The 10,275-nt window shown below is 33.1% G+C and overlaps 1 non-coding gene across 1 annotated transcript; it reads left to right on the forward strand.

The window, feature by feature from the left end:
• Positions 1-6,725: 6,725 nt before the first annotated feature.
• LOC136795616 (U4 spliceosomal RNA) lies at positions 6,726-6,865 on the forward strand. Its single transcript, XR_010843249.1, has one exon. It is a non-coding gene; the product is annotated as a U4 spliceosomal RNA (small nuclear RNA).
• Positions 6,866-10,275: the final 3,410 nt, after the last annotated feature.

Genomic DNA, 10,275 nt, shown 5'->3' on the forward strand with positions numbered 1-10,275 from the left:
ATATTAATAATTGAACGTATAATTTCAAATTATGAAACACATAGTCAGGGGTTACGTTTACGTTTCGCCCCACTTTGCAGAGCTTCATCAGGGTTGTTCAAGTTTAAAGCTATCGAGAAAGAAGTCAAATAACATTTTTGTTAGAAATTGCGATGCTAACTTGTAAAATTTAACTTTTGGCTACTTTATATAACAGACATCAAAATGATATTATCACTTTCTATCAGCGGTGTTATTTTCTGTATAAATCCACTTTTACAATGCAAATACAAATAACCCGTAAATCTTGTGGTTATATTTTCTTTTATAACCCCTAATATAATATGAACTGACTTTCAAAACACTACTGTTTAAAATGTTTCGTTCTTCAGACTCATATTTTGCAAATATTTTCATGGAGCAGGGCCAAAATAATAAATTATTTTTAAAGGAAATATAATTTCACTTCAGTAAGTTTTTTGTATCATCAACTTACTACTCGAAGTGTGTATCTCCAACCTCGTAACGTCATAAGCGGGAAAAGCTAAAATCTGGTTTAGTATTAAAGAATCCGAAAGTCGCATAAAAGCCATTGCAATGAAATCCCCGAGGAAAGTTTCGGTAAGAGTAGATTTGAAATAAGAGAAGAGATAGGGCATGGAATATAAGTGAGGAATACATAGAGAATTAATGTGGTCCGGCCATGTGCAAAGAAGGCCTGTAAATAGACAACCAAAACATATATGGTAAGCAAAGACTAAAGGAAAACGACCACGCGGATGACCGAGGAATAAGTGGGAGGACTTCATATCATAAAAAAACAGAGGAATCACTCTTGGTGAAGTCGTGAAGTAATTATGAGGGTCTGTCATAAAAGAAAAAAAAGAGAGATTTTTCATTTTTCTGTAACATTTTACGTAATTAACACATTTTATCAATAGTTAAATAATTTTGTCAAAAACCACAAATTTATTTTAAATTTAAATATTTACAAAATACTCACTATTATTTTTTTTATTCTGAAAATATAGCATTTATAAGTTAAAAAAGACATCCAAAAATACAAATTATTTTCCCACAAAAATTTCAAGCTTTTTATGTCATTATGTTAAGATCATTATGTGTTAAGTTGTCATAACAACGGCACGTGCGCAAGTGGGTCACTTTTCACCGCTCCAGCTTATCCAAGTTCAATTAATCAACGCTTTTTACACCCAATTGCAAATGGAACCAATGGAGGATTGCATCAAAAAATAATTCATGAAGTTCGACTCCCAGTTACCGACAGTTGAAGAAGCAGTGACCTACAACTTGGGAAACCCAACCACAACCCGAAGACTGAAGCCCAGGCTGCTGTAGGATGTCCCGTTATAAATTCTGTAGTTATTAATCCTATTATTGATATAACTTCAATTTTTTTTCGCCTTTTTTCAAATTAATTTGCCCCACCCCCCATTAGGCAATTGTTTGTTTTGTTGGGTCAAAGAATGCTATTATTAATATTAATTTCCTCTGTTATCAAGAATTATTATTTTTATGTATTTATTTTATGACTATACCTCCCCATAATCAACTGTTAAAAAAAATAAATGTAACTGTTATTTCAACGATGTAAGGCACATCTGGCCGGTCTGGTACTACTAAAAAAAAAGTCTTTTTACACCGATTTCAACATATCTCCATCACATATAGTTTTATTTCAGTTGGTTACGCACAAAAATTATTCGTCATCATTTCTCCTATCTTCAATAAAATCAAGTTTGAGCAATTTATCATTGAAATTATTTATATAATTAGCGGTGGAACGCAGTTGCTAGTTTTCCGTTTAAATGGCGGAAGGTCTATCCGATGGCTCGTTTAGATCCTATCTGCCCCCAATATTTCTATAGGAGGGGGGAGCAGATGGTGAGATTAGCTTTTTACTATGAACCAATTGTCACGGAACCCTGTTTAGAAAAATATAATGTTTTTTTAGAAATAATATTTTTCCTCTTTGCTATGTAAACAGCCGGCATAAGGCACCGCTGTGAGAATATTGCATAATTATCATGCATTAATTAGGGACTTTACAAGCGGGCCGAGAAGTAGCCTTATCAGAGCTTACGTAAGCCCCAGCGGCCATTTCCGACACACGCAATCCTTCCAAAGTCCCTCCGAGCTTTATAATTATTATCAAACCTACAATGTTCTTTCTTCTTCTTTTTTATATTTATTGTCCGAGCAACATTGTTCCATATCGATTGTACGTTCGATAATCGCGCCATGATGGAACTAAATCATCCAACCGCCTCTGTTCTACTTTCATATTTTAAATGTAGAGAACGTCAGTTGCGTTGGAAGGTAAATGGATAAGCGACAGTACGACATGCGATGCACTGATCAGTAATATTTCCAACTGTTGTATAGTTCAGATTCCTTTAAGCGTTTACGTTGAGGAATTAGCTCTGGAAATTAATACGCATAAAACAAAATACATATGTGGTTAGCAGTAGAAATGGAAACAATCTCAAATATATAGATATAGCTTGAACTATACATATTTGAACAGGAAGATAAATTTAAGTATTTAGGTTCTATGGTAACTAAAAAAAATTGAGGGGGAAATAAAAGAGAGGTTAAAAGTGGGAAATTTTGGTAATTTTTAAATTTCGAAATCACTTAACTTGCGCATTCTGTCCAAAAACTTATAAGTTAGAATTTACAAAATTATTATCCTTCCCACTGTTCTTTATGGATGTGAATGTTAATAAACAATGAAATAAAATGCTAATTACACTGGCGCGAAGAATAATCGTTCAACGAGTGGACCGAAGATGGGAGGATTGCGTTAAGAATGATTCAGTAGATTTGGGTCTGAGAGAGTGATTGGTAGTATCGGCATCGAACCTTCGGGTTCGCAAACACTTTATTGTTATTATTAAGTGTTTACGTTGAGGCTGCTACATATTAATGCTGCCAAAAAAGTTATCATTAACAGATATTGCAAAGTGTGTAAATTTAGTCCTTAATTACAAAAGATAAAAAATAACAAATCGTTTTATCAAATATAAATTATAAAAATAAGAATAATAATATTTCTATAAAATCAAGGGGATTTTCAATTTTTAGTGAGATTAGTGATTAGTTGAAATGAAGTATAAGGTTAAATTAGATTTCAATTGAAACTGAAATAATAATAAAATGAACCGCTACAAGTACTTTGTACGGAAGCAATGTTTCTAGAACAACGGTTATACAGGTAGGTGAGTTTTTTAAATTCACACTCAACCAAATTTTTCACCGCTAAAGAGTGCCTAGTTTATGTGGCTAGATGGTTCCCAGGAAGACTCTAACACCCACAGGGTTGACTCACGGCTACAGTGTAAGAGAAAATAAATATTTGCCACAGCCGGATTCGAACCCAGGTCCTTGAAGCTAGTAGCGTACTGCCTTGCCTCTCCGCCACCCCGTACCTTTAATTTACAACTGTATTCCTTAAATTTTAAAATGTTTAATTTTTTTTTATCATTAAAACTATTTTTTATTTTTTTAAATACATATATATAAATTTTAATAGATTTGTAAAAAAAAACATATTTTATAATTTTTTTTTTGGTCAAGATTATGAACCCTTGTTTCCTCGTCTTCAGGATTTTATAACATTCAAGTTCTACATTAATCTAACATAATTTAATAGAAGCAGCAAGTTATCAAGTTTAACTATCTTGCTCTATTGTATTTCATGATTTCGAAACATTATTATTACTGAATCCCCATAGTTACTTATATTAATAACAATTATATATAAATATAATGTTATTTTATATTATATATAGGAAGATGGTCAGGGTTGCGGTCAAAGGAGAAACAAAAATAGTTTACAACTATTTATTTTCCGAAGTTTCGCCCCACTTTGTAGGGCTTCATCAGGGCTGTTCAAAGCAAAAGGGTGAACAGAGTGACTGTTTACCCTTTTACTTTGAACAGCCCTGATGAAACCCTACAAAGTGGAGCGAAACGTCGTAAAATAAATAGTTGTAAACTAGTTTTGTTTCTCCTTTGACCGCAACCCTGACCATCTTCCTATACAGGAAAATAAATAGTTGTAAACTATTTTTGTTTCTCCTTTGACCGCAACCCTGACCATCTTCCTATATATCAATTTTTACGGTCAAGTATATATACATATATACATTATTTTATATTAGTTAACTTCCAATAATTTTATTAGTAAGTGCAAACTGGATACATTTGTTTACATCGGCACCACATAACATCTGGCGGTCTGCTTATTCTTATATTTATCACCTCCCTTTTCTATCTTCTCTATTTGTTTTTTAATTTTTAATTTAAATAAAAAGAAAACTATGCATTTAAACAACAAATCGAGAAAAAAACTGCAAAAATCGCTAGAGAATAGTTTTTCGATATTATATTAAGTTGATTGTAGATGAAGAATGGCATAGTATTAAGTTTAGATGGACTGATAATATTTCACCACAAATTTATTATTTTATTCATTATGTTTCGACCTAACAAGATTCTTTTTAATAGTAGAATTTATGACTTATCATCTATTGAGGGCTAATCAAATTTAATTAATGTAATATCAGATTATCACCATATACTAACCATGGTGAAAGGGAGGGTTAAGTTTTCATTCTGTGGGACCGCCACGAAATAAAAATCGACCCCTGAGGTCGGATTCGAACGCCGCTGTAGAAACGAGGTTGTATAGGTCTTTCACTCCGTCGGCTACAGATGGATGAATCTGAATAATGTTAGGAGTACGGTAAAAGCGAGTAAAAAACTTAATCTTTTGGACATATACTACTTTTAACGTCCTCCCTATGTGTAATATTTAATGTCAATTATATAATTTAAATATAATATATTGAATATAATATGCACGTACTATCCTTATGACCTCTAATGTAGTCAATAATACCAATAACAGTTACAATATGCGAAAAAAATAATTAAAATTCAACAAAATAACTACATGATATCCTTAACAAGTGTCCATCACAGCCCCGTTAAGTGGCAGTGACGACGGCAGACGGACGGTCACCGAATAGTCGTTAATTCGAAACCGGTTTCTTTTTTTTTTTCTTTTTTTTTTTGGGACAACGGAACAGGGAAAAATGCAGAGCTGCCAGATCGGTGTTGGTAATAGACCGCCGCATAATGGAATCAGTTGTAATTGCTATGTGCGCGGTTGACAGTGTAATGGAGAATTTTATTTATGACTCCTGTGGATGAAGCACTTAGCCGAGGATATAAGCTGAATGTTAAATAATGTGATCTCCCTGTCTACGGCATGGCAATTATATCAGAAAGAAAAATATTTTAATTACAATCTTAACTGTTATATAGAAACTACCGATTTCGAATTATTTCAATGCAGTTAAATTTATGTTTATAGTTCGAATTCTCTGTCAATTATTTCAATTTTTTTAAATTACGAAGTAATTATTATGTTGTTAATTATTAACCAGGTAGTTAAACGTAATCGATTATTTTAATTATTCGTGAAATATGTAAGGATTATTTGTTAGTTAATTATTTCTCTTTATCCATAAAATTTGATAATTTATTTTTTATGAAAATCAATGTCAGTGGTGTGTCAATTTTATTATTCTTCAAACCAATTTCGTCCAGACTCCAGCGAGAGAACTGTGCAATACCTTTATCCCAATGAATAAACAAAAAAGATAGCTATGTTTTTTTTTTTAAACAAAAGAATACCCCTGTCGAACAGATCCGCAACCTTGGACTAAACTGGACAAGCGATTAACCTGGAATCCTCACACAAGACTGAAAAGACAGGAAACTGCGCGTCGATTTCGACTATTACAGCACTTACTAGAAAAACGGTCTAAACTTCCAACTCATTACAAAAAACTGATCTATATGACTGTAATAAGACCAATCTGGACATATGGCGTTGAGCTTTGAGACTCCACTAAACCTTCGAATTCCTCTCGTATCCAATCCTTACAATCCAAAATCCTTCGTAAAATCCTCAATGCTCCTTAATTTGTCGCCAATAAAATCATATATAAGGACCTTAATGTTTCCTATTTAACCGATCTAGCCCGAACCAGATATCACTCCTTTCATTATAAACTCCCTAACCACCCAAACCCTCTAGTTCCTAGATGCAAGGTTACATCCGCATTTTACGTAGGACCTATAGCCAGTTAGGAAACATGGTCAATCGAGTATCCATGCTGACAAGAGTTGTTCTTGATGTACCAAAAACCACATTTGTCATAGTAAGAGGGAGCCAGATCAAATTGCTGAGTCATGAGGCACGTATTTCTAGGGAAATATCCCCGAATACCTGCTCGAAGGTTGCTGAACAAGGTGGAGGAAATCTTGAAGAGATTGAAAATTAGAACATGACTGATGCTTGCCCGGGATTGGAGAGGAAGGAAGCTTATAAGAAAGGTCTAGGTTTTTATAGGACCGTTGCGTCAAGTATAAATAAACATCTATGCATATATTTACGCCATTTTATCCGGAATTAGAGCCGCTATTTACACTCACCACAAGAGCCTTTCTTCTCTTACTTTTAAAACATTCAATTATTACGAGCACTGTTTGATGTATGACGACGACGTTAGAATGCCCCAATAAGAGTTCATGGAACCATAATAAGAACCTTCCTTTCTAGTTTCGTCTCCAAAATTACATTCTTTTTCTTACCCCCTAATTTAATGTAGTAAGTAAGTACAATATATACAGAAGAAAGTCTGCATATTTACTTTGCGCAGAGACAATACCGTAACCGATGAAGGTCTACTATGGTGCGATTATTCCTAGTTGAAACCTTCCCAAATCCCATAATAAAATGCAGGCTTAACTTTCTTTTAAAACATTTACTCGAACATCGAACATTGTTTGAAAAAACATATTCATAATAAGCTCAATTGTGTGATTAACTAAAACAAGGAATTGGCATGAAGTATAAGATATGTGCATTTTTAAATATTTTTTAAAGCATTTATTTCCTAATGTTTTGAATGGCACCCTCTGGTTGTGGAGATTCTTTTGAGACTATGAATCGGAGGCAAAGTGTTTGGCCATGTGACTAAGAAACCACTTGGAAGAATTTTCTAACCTCGGAGGAAGTAAGGACGGTAAGTACTGAGCCAGAGGAGCAAGGTGTGCATCTGCGGCAGGTGAGGGGAACCGGAAGCGGCCAGGATTACAATTTCAAATTAGGCCGAGAGCGCTAGAACGACTTCCGTTAATATATTCCCGAGTATTAATTGTTGCCTGACAGGCGATAAAGGAACGGGGTTGGCACCACTGTTCTACTGCCGCTGTGGCTTTGGGTCTCCGATTCGTGTGGCAGTTCTTAGCACTGATCAAGGCATCATCGATCAAGTGTGCAGAGAAGCTTAATAATAAGATCTTATTGTTTTTTAACCATTGCAAAGAAACACAAAAGAATAAAAAACAATATAAATTGATATCTTGTGAGCTGAGACATTCTTACAAAGAACTTATTATCGGAGCAGAAAGTTCAATAATATTACTGGCTTATGTTACTAAGTCTGTAACTCGGATATTTATATAACAGTAATATTGATATTACCTCAGTAACTCTGGATGTTAAAATCAAACTGGTGTAAGTGACCAAGAAATCAAATTATTGAAATTGTATTCTTCCATATTAATAATTGTGTGATTGACACATTTTTAATTTTCTGCGTTAATGACGCAATGAACCGCGATTTTTAACAATATTTTAGGTATTTTATAGTATATTACTTAGTGTGATTCATACCGACATCCAAGTCGTAACTCGTAAGGATTTTTGTTCAAAGCAATAACAATGAACAAACAACGGGTTCAGTGAATTCAACCAAATCAAAATCATCCAATACGTCACAGATAATTTATGTGTATTACAGTAAATGATCTGTTATTAACAAGGCAGGAGTGTCCTTTTTTGTCCCCTAAGAGGTTTTCCGTGAGTATTTAGCTCATGGTAGACTATTTTTTATTTAATTGGATGTGGTAATGACAAAAATCTTTAAGATTACCTACAATACAATTTTTTTATTTATTTGCTGTAATTTACAACTGTACAAAATAAGTAATTATACAATAAGTAAATATGTTGTATGTTTCATATACACTTGAAAATCTTGGGAAGGAACCACCCATTTTGTGGTTCTTCAAACATTAATTTAAATTAGAAGGTCCCGTGGCCATCTTCTTTTCAGACGCCTCGGAGGATTATCAGGGATTTTTAAGGATGAGAGATTAAGAATTAATGGGTTAGGATGGTTAAGGAGTTAGGAATAAAAAGACGCATATCTGTTTTGGGTCAAATCTGCAACGAATGGGATGTTAAGGTCTTTGTGAATTTGTGACGCAATAAGGAGCATCATGGATTTTATGTAGGATTTTGGATTGTAAGGATTGGATGTGGGAGGAATTCAATGGTTTGGTGGAGCCCCAGAGCTCAATTCTATATGTCCAAATACAATAAAAAAATTTTTTAATATTTATTTATTGCTATTTACAACTGTACATTTAGTAAATCTGATCTAAGATACAATAAAATTTGAATTTGAAATTGTAAATTTTAGATCTTCTATCAGGGGCTGAAGACTCTGAATTTCGTAAAAGATCTAAGATCTTGCTTCGGCTCATGATTTAAAATAAGAAACGCAGGAGGGGTCCACGTAAGAAAAAAATGACACGTTAGAAGTGTAGTGGTGAGAGAAATTCTCATTCTTAACGTTGCGAGGAGGTCAGAGTAAAACAAAATTGGGTATTCCCACCTATACCCAGTTTGTTTTACTCTGACCTCCTGGCAACGTTAAGAATGAGAATTTCTCTCACCACTACACTCTTAACGTGTCATGTTTTTTTAAAGTAAAAGAGGAATAACATAAACAAGAGGCAATAACATATAAGGGCTAACGGAAGGTGGACACAAGTATAAACAAAACAGATGAAATACTAGAGACATATTGATCTTTAATTCCCATCATGAACAAAATGCTCAGGCCTACACCTTCTTAATGTACATGTACACAAATGGCGATTCCATACCGATGGTTCTATTTTGGTACGAGTTCAATTCTGAGTGATAGTTTGTTACTGTGGATAAATATTTTAATTTACCTAAGCAGTATTTTTAGAATTTAGCCTGTAAAATGTATAATTCATATAAAAAAAAGGTCAAACCGGGGTCCAACAATTCAATCAAATTTAAAAGCCTCAAATTATAATTCCCTCACAGCGCCCTAACCCGAATGGACACCTTTTCTAGCTTATCCCTCAAGTGGTGTTCTGGTTGGGAACCTATCCCATCACCTTCTAATTTTACTTCCAATAACTTATACATGGAAAATATAATAAGGGTAAAGTAATGCGATCCAAAAAAATTTCTAATTCCAGATATCGATGGAAATAGTTGTTTTGAGGTTCCCTGAGTCCAACAAACCTAGTCTTGCGAAATGGTTTATGTGTATGTTTATGAACAACCTAACTCAAAAACAAAAAGTCTTTAATGTAATATAGGAAATAATAAATCCAAAAAGAGTAAAAGTAGAAATTAACAAAATTCTGTAATATTTTGTATTTATCCATTGTTGCTTGAGAATGAGAACTGTTAATTTTTTTGAAATAAAATCAAAGATCCTTGAGGAAACTTTTTTTTTTAAATATCGTCATTTAAGCTCTGTTACTCTATTTCAATGACCATAAGACCTAGCTAGTATTAAAAACTATCCAATTCCGCATTGGCATTGAGAGTTTCATCAAAATAGTTTGAATCGTTCATAAAATCATTATAATGTGGAAATTCTGGTCAGTTGATTTTTACGAAAAGTTGCCAAATTAAAATATAATTTTGTTGTGCCGAACGTTGTTATGCCAAATAAAATATAATTTTGTTTATTTGAAAAAATTAACAGTTCTTATTCTTAGCAGTAATCAACAATGGATAAATACAAAATATTAAAGAATTTTAATTTGGACTTAATGTTTTCTAGGTACCAATCGATTTGTTATTGGATTTTTTTTTTCAATTAGGAAATAATATTTTTGAATTTAAATTAGATTTATTAAATGTATAAATAAAGAGAAAAACTTTATTCAAAAGGTTGCGCTGCCGAACTGTAATGGGTTAAAGATACTCATACCTAGTTAGACAAGTTTTTTAAATTCTTACGATGGATAGATAGTACAGTAAATTTATAATATCTATAGTGAAACATGATTTTTCTACAGAGATATTATTATACACATATATATATATTCAAATACTGATAACGTCAGGTGGGGTAC

The sequence above is a fragment of the Halyomorpha halys genome, unplaced genomic scaffold, assembly GCF_000696795.3.
Source record: "Halyomorpha halys isolate HHAL.00 unplaced genomic scaffold, Hhal_1.1 Scaffold281.1, whole genome shotgun sequence".
Classification (NCBI taxonomy): domain Eukaryota; kingdom Metazoa; phylum Arthropoda; class Insecta; order Hemiptera; family Pentatomidae; genus Halyomorpha; species Halyomorpha halys.